This window comes from Podarcis erhardii (genome assembly GCF_964252035.2).
Source record: "Podarcis erhardii genome assembly, chromosome: W".
NCBI lineage: Eukaryota > Metazoa > Chordata > Lepidosauria > Squamata > Lacertidae > Podarcis > Podarcis erhardii.
The window spans coordinates 11,902,930-11,917,911 of NC_138506.1; the positions used below are offsets into that span (position 1 = coordinate 11,902,930).

A 14,982-nucleotide genomic window follows, 5' to 3' on the forward strand; every position below is an offset into this window, starting at 1 on the left:
GTATGATAACATGTCAACTCTAGATGGCATTTAAGAGGCAGGTTGTTTCAGTACAGATGTCATCTTTCTGTGGAGGGCAAGGGGTGAATCAGATCAACTGCTACATTCTGCAAACAGCAAATACTTCACTTTCCTGCCTTTTTAAACTGTGTAATAAATCACTTTGTGTTCCAAAAGACAATATGCTTTTCAAAGAGAGTGAAAGCTGCTTTTCCTGAACGGCTGTTAATGTAGACAGCATCTAACCAGTTGTTAGAGAATGTGGTGTGAATGCTAGCTGAGATAAGAATCCCGGAATCCAGCCATATATAGAGAGAGAGATTTATTGGCAGCTTCAAAGTATTTACAAGAGTTCAAAGAACGACACCATCACAATCAGTCAGTTGCCTCAAATGGCTCTTTCCGCTTCTTCCCCCGGCAGATCCACCTCCTAAGCCCAGCCCCCCTTCTACCTCTGCTCCGAGAGTGGCTGGGTCCCGGAAATGGCCCTCCCCCTCAGATTCATTCTCTCCCGACAGCCCTTTGTCTCCTTCCTCGTCTGAAGAAGAGCAACTGCTAATTAAAGGCACAGGATCTCTGTAAGTGCCCATTCTCTCCCCCCTCTCCTCCTTCTCTGCCTCCAATTCCCTGACATCCACCCCCTCCCCAAAGGCCCCCTCCTCCTCCTCCTCAGGAGAGTCGACCATTCCCGTTCCTCCCTCATCCGGAATGGCGGGGGTGAACTGTCCTCCTCCTCTTCTGTATCTTCAAAAACCTCCCTCCAACCCTCCCACAAACCCGCAGTTCTCCGGCTGTTTCGGTAGTCTTCTTCCAGGTTCCCCTCCTCATCGTCTGATGGTGGGAATCCCTCGAAGTCCTCTTCATCATCCGTCGGCCCGAACACCTGTTGAAAAAACCTACCCCGGGGTTTGGGTTTGTCGGGAAATAAATCATGAAACTCCTCCACCAGATACTCATCAGTGATGCAATCTGCCGGGACCCAGGTGTTTTCTGAACTGGAGGCGCCTTCCCAAGCCACAAGATACTCTAGTTCCTCCCCGTTCCAACGAGAGTCCAGTGTGTCAGTTACCTTGTTGCGCTGCTCTCTCTCCTCAACTTTGGGCAGTGGAAGCTCCCCTCCCCCTCTACCTTGCCTCATGCCCCCTTCCCTGTAGGGCGACAGCCGTGACCTGTGAAATACGGGATGGATTCTCATTCTCTCAGGCAACCTTAATTTAAATGCCACTGGATTGATCTGCTGGATCACCTCAAAGGGCCCCACCCTCCTGGGTTTGAGTTTCTTGTACCCCCCTTTCCAGGGCAACCCTTGCGTGGACAACCATACCTTGTCCCCAACCCAGATGGCCTCCCCTGGTCTCCGATGCTTGTCTGCCTTCCTCTTGTAAACTTCCTTGGCCCTTTCCAAGTTCAACTGGAGCTGTTGGTGAATCGCCTCTCCCCTCCCCGGAAAGGCCCTGGGGTGACACCCGTGATTGGCGAAGAACGGAGTCATCCCTGTGGATACGTTCTCCGCGTTATTGTAAGCAAACTCCGCCAGAGCTAGTTTGTCCACCCAGTCGTTCTGCCTCTGACTGACATAACACCGCAAATACTGTTGTAGAACGGAGCCACCCTCTCCCCTTTGGCCCTCTGGCAGGTGTCACACCCCCTTACATATTCCCTTACATCCTCCCTCACCTTGGGCCACCAAAACTCCCTGGTAACCAACAGCATGGTTTTATGTTGCCCAAAATGTCCTGCCGTGGAGCTGTCGTGAAGTTGCTTGAGGACTCTGGCTCTCAGGGTCTCCCCTGGAATATACAATGCCCCCCGATAGTACAGAAGCCCCCCTTTCACTTCAAAACCCCCCTCAGCTCCCCCCTTTTCCCTTAGCTCGTCCATCTTTCGCCTTGCAAAAGCATCGTCTCTGATTAGTTGCATCAGTTCATCGTCCTTCACCAATGCCCCCCCACAAGTCCACTTGTTCTCGGGGAACATTAATCTGGCAACCGGAGGTCCCTCCTCCGCCAGATACTCTGGTTTTCGAGAAAGCGCATCTGCCCTCGCGTTCTGCTCCCCTGGCACGTACTGAATCTTAAAGTTGAAATTGGCAAAAAACTCCGCCCAGCGTATCTGCCTCTGACACAGCACCCGTGCCGTACGCCAGTACTCCAGGTTCTTGTGATCCGTGCACACCTGAATCTGGTGCTTAGCACCAATCAGCAAATGTCTCCATTGTTTGAACGCAGCCACAATCGCAAGCAATTCTTTGTTGTAGATAGTGTAGTTTAGCTCCGACTTCTTCAGCTTACGGGAGAAAAAGGCACTCCCCCTTTTCATCTTGCTGCAGCAGAACAGCCCTGATGGCCCAATCTGACACATCCGTTTCCACACGCAGCGGTCGATCGGGGTTGACGTGCAGTAGTTGCTCCTCGGACGCAAAAACCTTCTTAAGTCTCTCAAAACCCTCTTGCGCCGCTTCCGTCCACAGAAACTTTTTCTTACCACTAAGACAGTCCGTTATGGGCGCCGTCAACTTTGCAAAGTTTTTGATGAATTTCCTGTAGAAGTTGCTGAAGCCCAGGAATTGCTGAACATCCTTCCTGGTCTTAGGGCTCTCCCATACAAGCACAGCCTTCACTTTCTCTGGCTCCATGGCCAGGCCCTTATCAGACAACCGGTAGCCTAGGAACTCGACCTCCGTCGCGTGGAACTGGCACTTCTCCAGCTTCACCCACAGACGATTCTCCTTTAGCTTGCTCAGGACTTGACGCACGTCCTTTACGTGCTGCTCTTCGTTGTCAGAGAACACCAGTACATCATCCAGGAAACAGACACAATTAAGATACAGCAACGGCCCCAGCACGTGGTGCATGAAAGCCTGATAGCACGGGCTCCCACACTGCAAGCTGAAAGGCATAACTAGATATTCGAATGCCCCCAACGGGGTGAACATGGTGGTCTTCCACTCGTCGCCCTCTCGCACTCTGATGAGGTTGTACGCCCCCCGGAGGTCCAGCTTAGTGAAATTTTTTCCTTTCCGCACTCTTGCCAAAACGTCGTCGATTCTCGGCATGGGGAAGGCCACGGGTTCCGTCAGGGAGTTCAAAATGTGAAAGTCAACTACAAGTCTCTTCTCGCTCGTTGACTTCTTGTCCGCAAAGAACACCGGGCTCCCACCTGCCGCCTTGGATTCCCTGATGAATCCCCTTTTTAAGTTTTTGTCGATAAAGTCCTTCAAGTCCTGCATCTCTTGCTCAGACATGGAATACAGCTTCCCCACCGGCAGTTTGGCCCCCGGGATCAGATTGATCTGGCAATCGTATGGCTGGTGCGGAGGTAACGTGTCAGCCTCCCTCTTGCTGAACACTTCCTGTAAGTCCCGGTATTGCGGAGGGACTCCTTTGCACGTTGCCGCCATCTTGGCCTTGGACACTCGAGGTCTCTCTATGCCCAGGCAGTTCTCCATGCAGTGCGCTGACCCAAACGTCAGGGACCACTGATGCCAGGAAACCACCGGATCGTGCAAGGCCAACCAGCTCATGCCCAGAATAATGGGCGGGCCCGCCAACGTGGCTACATGGAAAGCGATGGTCTCGGAGTGCGTGGAAATCCGCATCCTCATGGAAGGGGTCTGATGGGTCACTTCCCCTCTGTGCTGGTCCGGGGGGGGGGGAGGTTACCGTGGGGCGAGGTCCAGGACCTGAGTTGAGGGTCGGCAGACAGTCCTCCTCAGGCGAAGCGGGGTCCACAGAGGGAAGCCGGGCAAGGACAGGAACTCTGGGGGAAACAGGACTGGATGCTGGCCGAAACAGCTCATCAACGATGTTGCTCCCACAACCTGGGACCGGGCTGACTGGCCTTTATCTTCTCTGAGGCCAGGGGCGGTCCCGGCCCCCAGGAGACCCGCCTCTCCTGGCCTTAAGGCGAGCACTCCTCCTGGGAGAAACCAGTTCCCTTCGCCTCTCTGCCCTGAGCCTCTGCAGTTCAGGAGAGGCTGAAGGGTTACTGGGCCCAGGGGGAGACTCACCTGTAGGCACTGAGTCCACAACCACCTCTGGAGCCAGAGTGGATTCACCTGGTTCCTGCTCCTGAGGATCCAGCACAGGTGCAGGCGCTTCAGAATCAAGGCCCTGCCCCAGTTCAGCCGGCCCTGGAGGCGGGGACTCCTGTGCAGGCTGGGATTCCTCCGGTTCAGCCTCTGAATCGGATTCCCAGGCCATCACACCCTCCCAATAGTTCCCTTCCATCAATAGTGGTTACTTGCAGTGGAAAATCCAAAGGCTGCAGGTGCAATTGGTGCTGCGCAGCAAACTCCCTGCTGAAGAAATTGGCACTCGCTCCTGAGTCCACTAATGCATGGACCTCCATCGCGTGGCCGTTCGGGAGTTCCAGCACCCCCCGCCCAACACTATGCTTGGTTTGGGGTGTCCTGGCTGGGGCCTTTCGCAGCTGCTGCTGCCTGGCTGTTGCCCCGGTTCACCACCAGCCAGGCCCTCTCGTTTCCCTGAACCTGGGGTACCTCCTCTTCTCCCTGTGGAGTAGCCCCCACCATTCCCTGCCAGTTACGACGCTCCGGACACACTCTGGCAAAGTGTCCTGGCTTCTGGCATAAAAAACATTTATTGGCCGTCTGCCAGTCCTTTCCCTCTTTACTGCTCGGCCGTTGGGCCTTTGAACGTTCCCGCGTGTGGGCTGAGTCAATTTCCATGGGCTCTGGCTGCTGTTGACCTTCAGTGGCCGCTGCCGGCATCTCAAGAATGTGGTCTCCACAGAAACGCCGGCCTCTGCTCTGCTTTCTCTCCAATAGCCGGGCTTCCTGCCTCAAACCCAACGATACGGCAGCCTTTGCTAGCGTGTCTATATCTTTGGGACGGGGCCCCCTGGCAAGCTCATCTTTCACTTCAGAGTTCAGCCCAGCTTTGAACATAGCCTGCACGGGCTCTGAATTCAACTCCCATCCCAATTTGTGAACAAGCATGGCAAACTGCGACCAGTAACTACGCATAGTCAAGTTCCCTTGTTTCAAAGCCAGGAGCTCCTGCTGAGTCATATCTACTTGGCTTTCATGTGAAAACATGATGTCCATTGCCTCCCAGAACTTTGCCAAATTCCGCAGCGCTTCATTATTTGCTGCTATCAGTGGCCTGACCCAATCTTTGGCCGGGCCCGATAAATGGCTAATTAGGAAGGCCACCCTTTGAGCATCGTTAGCAAACTCGGCCCCCTCCAGTTCAATTACATACTTCATCTCCGTTTTAAATCCCAAATATTCCTCTGGATCCCCGTGAAATTTCCCCACTAACGCAGGCATGTTCCTTCCTTCCTTTGTCTCCTTCCTCGTCCGAAGAAGAGCAACTGCTAATTAAAGGCACAGGATCTCTGTAAGTGCCCATTCTCTCCCCACTCTCCTCCTTCTCTGCCTCCAATTCCCTGACACCAGTTCTATTTTTCCTTTCCCTCTAAATCAAAGGAAACTGTCTCTGTTCTAAACTGGTTTCTGTCATCAGTAATGGACTGGATGAGGGTAAACAAATTGAAACTTAATCCTGACAAGACAGAGGTGCTCTTGGACAGGAAGAAGGCAGAACAGGGCATAGGGATTCAGCCTGTGTTGGATGGGGTAACAGTTTGGGTGTGCTCCTGGACTCAACCCTGAGCCTGGGTGCCCAGGTTTCCGCAGTGGCCAGGAGTGCATTTTCACAGTTAAAACTATTTACACAGAACAAAATATTTCTCTGAATCAAATAACTGAACTTGATTGACTAAATCTTTCCAACCAGTCACAAACTCAAAATCAGACTTTACACCTGCTGTCCTGGAGCATTGCTGGGTGGGGAAGCAAAGGTGGAGACCCAGATTTAATGAATTTCATCGAAGGTTTTGATATAATTATTTTACCAGAAACCTGGTCTACTAGAGATATCAAAATTAATGGTTTTACCTCTTATATGATTCCTGCATTGAAACCTAATTCTAAGAGCTGGCCCAAAGCAGGTTTTTGCTGTCTGATTAAAGACCATCTAGGGTTTGAAGTCAAAACAGTTAAAAAAATTCTCGTCACTTGCACAAGTTCTACTTTTAACTACTAAAAATGATACCTTGTTGCTTGTAAATGTCTATATCCCCCCCTACACCACCAAACATTATCTCTGCTGAAAATTGGTCACAATTAAACTCTTACATTGAAAATTTGACTGATAAAACCTACAGTAAACACCTCAATAATAGCAGCCGATTTCAATGCTAGGGTGGGAATTGATAATGAACAATTATTTACTACTTTAAATTGGAATACCACCAATGATATTGCATATTCAATGAAAATAGGAAGACTCCCTAGAGACAAGGTTATAAACAGGGAAGGTATATGTTTGCTCGAGCTGTGTAACAATTTTAATTTACAAATTGTGAATGGCTCAACAGATGGGGATAGATAAGTGGAATTCTCATAGTTTTCCCCTTGAGGATGTAGTGTCATTGATTAAATGCTGGTCCCTTACAATATTGTAAATCTGATAGTGGATTTCAAAATTGGGATGCATACTGAAAGTGATCACCAACCACTGTTGATGTCTATAAATTTAAATTTAGGTTTGAAACAACTAATTGGAATAACACAAAATTTTGCCAACATGAGCAAATGATCCAACTAAAATGGTCTCAGGAAATGAGTAGTAGTGGGGCAAAAACTTACAGTTGATTTTAGAAATCAGGTACTCTCTAATTTAAAGAATATAAATTCTCGTATTCTGAAAGTATATACTGAAATTTTCAAAACGTTTGAAGAGCTCAACACTCCACCAAATGTCAGGGCATTTAAATACAGAACTAGTTCCTGGTTCAACGACGAATGTTTTCAACTTAAAAGAAAATTGCACCAAATTTTCAGAGATAACCATACTAAAGTAGAACCTGTCTACCTTGATGAAAAAGGAAAATATCATAATATTTTGGCTGAAAAGAAACAAAAATATGCCTCCCCAAAATGGTCCCAATTTCTCAACTCCATCCAAAACAAAAACAACAAAGAGTTTGGGTTGTTAGTGTATGGAAGCCTGAAAGCTGGCAACCATTTAGTTGTTCCACCAATTGCAGAATCCAAATGGACCCAGTATTTCATATCCATATTTAGTGACCTGCACTGTGAATTGAATTGGAAAGGAGACCAATGATAACAAACTGGAGAGACTGGAGGAGTGGCCAAGGGTGAAAGAGGAGGAAATTCGAGAGATAGTTAATACTTTTAAATTGGGTGAGTCACCAGGGCCAGATGGTCTACCAATAGAATTATTTAAGACTTTCATAGATTGGTGGGCAGAACCCCTAGCTCAGTTATTTACTCTTATTAATAAATATGGAGTCATCCCTGAAATATTGCTCAGATCAATAATTATTCCAATCTTTAAGAAAAGGTGATCCGGGACAACCAAAGAACTACAGACCGATAAGTCTACTTTCAGTGATAGGGGAAATCTATGCTAAGCACTTTATACTTAAACTGCTTACCTGGATGAAAAATCTAAACTTACCAGGGAAAGAATAAATAGGTTTTTCCAAAGCCTGCTCCATTTTAGACCATTGTCTCATACTTACGCATTTGGTTGAAAAATACGGATTTCAAAATCAATCCAAGATTTGTGCAGCATTCGTACATTTCCATGCTGCCTTTGATTCAGTTAATTGTATGATATTGTTAAAGAAGCTTGCAGAGTTAGGGACTGATAAACATTTGTTGATCTTAAGATAGAATTTATAGTCTTTTAACATCTGCCAAATGAAACTTAATATCAAAGGTCACCTCTCCTCTGATTTCCCTAACACGAAAGGTTTAAAACAAGGGTGTATTCTTGCCCCTTTTCTTTTTAATTTATTTTTATCAGATCTTCCAGAGCACATCAAAAAAATAGAATCACATGCCCCCCAAATCTACCAAAACCCAGTTCCACTTTTACTGTATGTGGATGATGCAACCTTATTATCACTGACGAGGATAGGTTTGAATTGTCTTTTACTCTCCTTGGTTTCTTACTGCAAAATTAACAAATGCTCTTTAAATTATGAGAAGACATAAATTCTGGTCTTCTCTAATTCCCGGAAACTAGAGAAATGGAAAATAAGAGGACAAGAAATTCCTCATGTAAAGATGCATAGATTGTTGGTCTTCTCGGTGGGAGACGGCCTTCTCCCAGCACAGGTCCAGAACGCATAGCACAGCATTCACTCCTCCAGATGTTCAAGCAAGCAGCAGAGCTTAGCAGAAGCTGAGACTGAGGATACGTAGCATCTGGGTTTAGTGATTTATTTACAGGATAGAAATAAAGAACAGAGCCATTATGGCGTGTCTCTTCTCTGAGAACAACAGAACAGAACAAAAAACAAAGAAGACGGAAGTGGCACACAGTTCCTTCCGTTCCCATGCTTCCAAAGAATGGAATGTCAACACACAGAGCATGTGATCTAGTAGTCACACACACTCTGCAGCACAGGAGAGAATGAAAATCCTGACATCCTCCCCCTTTTCATGGTAATAGTTGCTGTAGTGTTTAGCTTAACCGCAGCTTCTGTACATATATCTCAAGTTGTTCCTTGTTAACAACTTTTGACAACAGATCTGCAGGAATTTCTCTTCCTGACATGTAGGACACCTGAATGAGTCCTTTCTGCATACACTCTCTTGCACGCTGTAATTTTAACAGCAAGTACTTGGTTCTTTGCTTACATCCCTCAGAAGTGAGCAAAGACAAACATGACCTGTTTTCTTGATAAACCTGTATAGGATACTGTACATTAACCCTCATGTCCTCAAACAGTTGCAACAACCATTCACAATCCAAAGGTGAATATGACAGAGCATTGAGTTCAGCTTCACAAGAACTTAGGCTCCCTGTTGTCTGCTTCTTGCACGACCAAACAGGCACTGTTTGTACATGTAGCACACTCCGGAAGTGCTTTTACCATCTGTGGTGTCACTTCCAAAACTTGCTTCTGCAAATATCTCAAGATTTCCAGACTTTTGATTGGTAAATCTCAGTCTGTAGTGCATAGTACCCTTTAGGTAGCGTGCTATGCTCTTCAGAGCTTTCCAATCCTGAACAGTAGGATTGTTAGCGTGTCTGCTCAGCAAATTTGTGCTGACTGCAATATCAGGTCTTGAACACTGGGCAATGAAATTCAGCTTGCCTAGAACACATCTGTACAGTGTAACATCAAAAAATGCTTTATCAGTGTCATCTAACTGAAAACCTGTTACCATTGGTGTATCCACAGGATTAGCATCAACAAAGTTCAGTTTGGTCAATACATCAGCAATTTTCTGTGATTGGTGTACCGAAATATCCCCTCTGTCAGCTGCGTCCCATTGCTGACAAAGGGGGAGAGCGTGGAGAGACAGAAGGAGGTAATTAGGCAGGAATGCGGAACGAGGGAGAAGCAGCCTAGTTTCAGTAGAAGCCTGAGCTCCGAGAACAAGGAGAAGGAAGGGGAGAGTTCAAGGGAGAAGACACAGACTGACAGTTTAAGCTCGGACTCAGAGGGAGGGCCACTGGAAATCGCCCATCCCATGACACATAGGCGCTCAAGAATTAATGTGAGGCGTGAACAGGAAAGGAAGCGAAAGTGGTGCTTTAAATGTGGGAAGAGGCAGGGGCAGAACTCAGACTCGGCAACAACTATTTTGGAAGCAGACGCTGAATGACTGAGCTCCAGAGTGATTTGTGTGTTTTGAGCAACAAACTTGATGCTTCTTCAGTTGAGCAAGGGTACCATTGTATAAGACCTGATCCTTTCAAAAGAAAAGAAAAATATCAACAAAACATACACAATACAGTTTGTTTTGCTCCTCCTCTTTTGCACATGGATCTTCTTTGCCTTGGTGAAAACCTGGAGAAAACAATGTCTTCGTTAGTTTAGAGTTCCAACACCGGGCACTTTGTTTGAGACCATACAGGGATTTCTTGAGAGCACAAACCAATCCCTTCTGTACCTGTACTCCATCAGGTGGAAGCATATAAATTGACTTACCCAGGTCCCCGTACAAAAATGCTGTGTTCACATCGTGATACAAAATGTCCAGTTTCTCCTTTGCAGCAATTTTGAGCATAAGCCTAATGTTCTCATCCTTGAGTAGGTCTCATGATAGTCTTGACCTGGTACCTGTGAAAAACCTCGGGTGACCAATCTGGCTTTGTGCCATTCTGGTCTGTCTTGGCCTTAAAGACCCATTTGCTATCAACCAGCTTCATCCCTGGTACCAATGGAACTAGTTCCCATGTTTTGTTCCTCTCTTAAGGAATCAAGTTCAGCCTTCATGGCATTTAACCATGGCTCAGCATCCTCTGAGGTTAAACTCTGGACCTCTTGGAAGCTTGAAGGTTCCCAAACCTTCTCTGAGTTACTAACAACAGCTGTATCTGCTTTGGCTGATTTAGCAAACTCCTCAGCATACCTTTTGGGTTGTTTACCCTTTGTGGCTCTTTCAGATCTGCGTACTATATGCAAGTCTTCCATGCTAGGCTTCTCCTCTTTAGGAGAATGGTGGCCTATGGTGAACAGTGGTTCCTCCAATTCAGTGTCAGACTCGTCAGATGATCTGAGAGAGGCTTTTGCACTTTTGTAGTCCGCTGTGTCATCCGAGTCCACAGCACTACCACTTCCCACTGAACTGGCATCTGAACCCCCCTCCTCCTCCTCCTCAGATTCCTCATTGGAAGATTCCCACATTGTCTCCTCACTTTGCATTGTACTGAACACTTCTGGTGAATCTTACTGTCTTCGTGTCAGACATTAACACTCTGTATGCCCTTTTTTTGTATCCCACAAAAATACCATGCAAACCATGTTTGCTGAGCTTGCCGCTCTGAGGAGTGTGAACCCACATGTCAGAACCAAAAATTCTCAGGTGCTTGACAAATGGTTTCTTACCAAACAGCTTCTCATTGGGAGTGCATCCTATTGGTGAAAAAATTCTCCTGTTATACACATAAGAAAAACAGTTCAAAGCTTCAGCCCAATATGAATCAGGCAAATTAGTATCATGCAAAAGAGATTGCATGCCTGGTAGGAGAGTCTGACTTACCCTTTCACAGAGACCATTCTGCCATGGTGCTCTGGGATTGGTAACATCATGCTGGATTCCCTTCTCAGCTAGAAAAGCCTCAAATGGCTGAGAACAGAACTCCCCACCCCTGTCAGTGAAAAGACAACCTACTTGTTTTTTGTGGACGTTCTCCAGCCAAGCACAGAATTCCTGGAACCTAGGAAATGCTTCTGACTTCTGCTTGAGCACAAAAAGATGAATATATCTGGAAAACTGATCTATCAGTACCATGAAAAATTCTGCCTTGCCTAATGAGGGCTTTAGTGGACCAACAAGGTGTGCGTGCACAATATGGTAGGGCTCTTTGGCTTCCCTGCCAGATACCTTACCCTTTGGAGCAACCTTGACCTTGTGTTCTGCACATGACTTCCACTTCATGTGAAATTTGCAGGGTTTAATGGTCATCCTTTGGACCAGATCAGGCATCTTGGCAATAGCCTGAAAGTTCAGGTGGCCAAGCCTCCTGTGGTGGTCATGGACATAACCTGCATGCAAAATTTTGTTAGTAGACATAGCACAACATCAACAGCATTATCATAATACAATAAGAACAAGCCATTAACACAGTCAGCATGTAAAATGTTTTTTCCATTCTTCCTGAAGGTGCATCTCTGTTTACTGAAGATAACAGTAAAGTCTTGTGCTGTCAGCTGAGAGACACTCAGTAAATTGTCCGCCAAACCTGGAACAAAAAGCATATCACGAATTATGGTCCTCAGAAGCGAGACAAATCCAACTCCTTCTGCTTGCAATACTGACCGTCCACCTGCTGCACAGCTCCCTTCTGTGGCGTAAATGTGACAAACAAATGTCTATCGTGGCACAGGTGCTTTGTTGCTCCAGAATCTGTGACGAAATCGTTCTGGGCTGTTGGACTGGACCAGTGTGCGACCAAAGCCGTGTGTTGCGCAGGTTTAGGCTTGCCAGAGCTCTTGCTCTTGCTCTTTGCACCTTTAGAGCCTTTGCTGTTTCCTCTTTAGCATTTGGGCGTTGTCTGCAATCCCTCTGCATGTGCCTCATTCTGCCGTATGAGAAACACCTCACTGCCTTCAGAGCTTTGGCGCCATCTAGTGCCTGCATCACTAGTTGGGGTGACATGACAGTCAACTCCCCCTGAACACGACCTGCAGCTTTCCTGCGATCATCCTCATTCTGGAGAACTGCACATACATGCTGCGCCGTCAGATCGGCAGTGTGTAAGACAGCCAGCTGTGACGCTATGCTACCAAACGAACTGTCCAACAAATCCAGAATCAGAAAGCAGAACAGAGATTCTGGGATCTCAGTCTGTCTCTGTATCAGCTCTTGCCTCAGAGTCGTCATCTGCATCAAATGGGCACGCACGTCACCCCCTGGCTGTAAGGCCATTCTGTGCAGCTTCCTGAAATGGAGTACAGTGGTTCCGCGGGTTACAGATGCTTCGGGTTACAGACGCTTCAGGTTACAGACTCCGTTAACCCAGAAATAGTACCTCGGGTTAAGAACTTTGCTTCAGGATGAGAACAGAAATCGTGCAGCTGCGGCACGGCGACAGCGGGAGGCCCCATTAGCTAAAGTGGTACCTCAGGTTAAGAACAGTTTCAAGTTAAGAACGGACCTCCAGAACGAATTAAGTTCTTAATCTGAGGTACCACTGTAGTGACGCTCCTGCTACTACTCTCAGGTAGGCATCCCGCTGAGCTTTCCAAATATCCTTGGCTGACCCTTTGTCTCTCAGAAGGAGTAATTCTTCAGGAGATACTGCAAGGTTTAATAAGCCTCTTGCCTTGGAATCCGCTTTCTTCCAAGTGGCTGAATGATCTCCTGGGGTTGGGTCTTCCATTGTTTCCCACACTCCCTCCTTCCATAGAATTGCCTTCGCATAAATTTCCCAGGTTTGATAATTCCCTGCATTAATTTGGGGAAGGCTACACCCCTTTCATGCTCTGGGTAATCCTTAACTGCTGCTGAAAACCTGCTAGCAGTCGTAAATCATGAGCAGTGAACTGCCGCTTTTTTCCTGCTTCTGGAAAGCGAAAGCTAGCAGTGCTTCCTGCAGTAACCCGAGCCACATACCTCGCAATGTGTCCAGCATTCCAGCCTCGTAAATCACACAGTCTTTGGCTCCGAGCATCAGACGCCTGTTTCTCTGGGCCCTGTAACCATTTGTTGGTGCTTCTCGGTGGGAGACAGCCTTCTCCTGGCACTGGTCCGGAACGCATAGCACAGCATTCACTCCTCCGGACATTCAAGCAAGCAGCAGAGCTTAGCAGAAGCTGAGACTGAGGATACCTAGCATCTTGGTTTAGTGATTTATTTACAGGATCGAAATAAAGAACAGAGCCATTATGGCATGTCTCCGAGAGAGAACAACAACAGAACAGAACAAAGAACAAAGAAGATGGAAGTGGCACAGAGCTCCTTCCATTCCCATGCTTCCAAAGAATGGAATGTCAACACACAGAGCATGTGATCTAGTAGTCACACACACTCTGCAGCATGGGAAAGAATGAAAATCTCAGAATTTTATTCCAGAGCAACTCAGGTTGGTCAAACCATCGCACAAGTGGTATAAAACAGGCAAAGTGTACCTCCTCAGCAGCAGCATGCTTTTATTTTCAGAAAGGTAACCAATTTATACCAGCTGCCATTCAGATTTTTCAAGCTAAAGTGTCATCATCTACTTTTTGAGATCCCAATATGGATATAAGAATATAATAGTGATTTTGATAAGATACACTCAAGTTTCCTGAGATGTATCCTTGGGCTCCCAAATTCAATCAAGTATGAGACAATGTATGCAGAATTAGGTATACACATGGTGGAATATTGGGTGTGGATTCACACTATAAAATACTGGCTGCATTGCCATTTTCGTTCCCAACCTTTGAGTCTGCTTTCCGATTTACTTAAGGACTTCTATAAATCCAGATGGCTCCAACTCATACACAGTGTAATGGGATAAGGGGTTGCTTGTGCGTAAGCGCAGAACCGCTCCAAGCTGCGTAGTTGGCTAAAACTTTCCCTAGCCGGACAGCCCTTACTTCGTGGCTGTCTTAATCACTGGCAGAATCCGTCAGTGGGCGTTTCCTGAATTTCTTCCAACATAAAAGCTCCTTGACAGTGAGTCTCCGCCTAGATTCCCTGTGCGACAGCTTTCTGCGCAGAGTGGGCGTCCCAATGGGAGGTCCTGAGCTCTCTCCGCTGGTCTCGCTGGAAGCGTCCCTGAGCTTTCCCTCCGACGCCCCCTCCTCCTCTCCTTCCTCAGCGGAAGCTCTCCCTCTCTCCCTGCTGGTTCCCTCCCCAGCGTCTGGGAGCCTTGCCATCACCCTGGGCTCCGATGGCAGTCCCCTGACATCCACCTCCCCTCCAGGACCCCCCTCACCCCCGGTCCGTCCCCTTTCTTTGGCCGGTGATTCTGGGAACCCCCGGAAGGTACCTTCCCCATCTTCCGATGACTCAAACACTGCTCTCCACCTACTACTATCTCTTCCCACTGGAGAATCTTCCCAATCCGATTCCATTCCCTCCGATACTTCTCCTCCCTCCCCCTCAGAGGCCGGAAACCCCGCAAAATCCTCTTCGTCATCTGTGGTGCCAAATTGCTCCTCCCAGAATCTCGCTAAAGGTCTGGGCTTCCTTGGGAATCTGCGGTGAAACTCTTCCAGGAGAAACTCATCCTTGATGGTTTCCGCTGGCACCCATGCATTTTCCGACTCGGGCTCCCCCTCCCAAGCCACCAGATACTCCACCTGTCTTCCCTTCCACCTTGAATCTAGTATCTCCGCTGCGTGACTGCTGCGCTCCCTCTCTTCTACCTGTGGGGGTGCGGGAACCTCTCCCTCTCGCCCCTGAAATTCCCACCCTTCCCTGTATGGTGAGAGTAATGACCTATGGAATACCGGATGTAGTTTCATGTTGTCAGG

The 14,982-nt window shown here is 47.5% G+C and overlaps 1 protein-coding gene across 1 annotated transcript in view; it reads left to right on the forward strand.

Annotated features, from left to right (window-relative positions):
• The window catches only part of LOC309333203 (cullin-4B-like), a 230,131-nt gene that overhangs the window by 20,414 nt on the left and 194,735 nt on the right, over positions 1-14,982 (forward strand). The window lies entirely within an intron of this gene.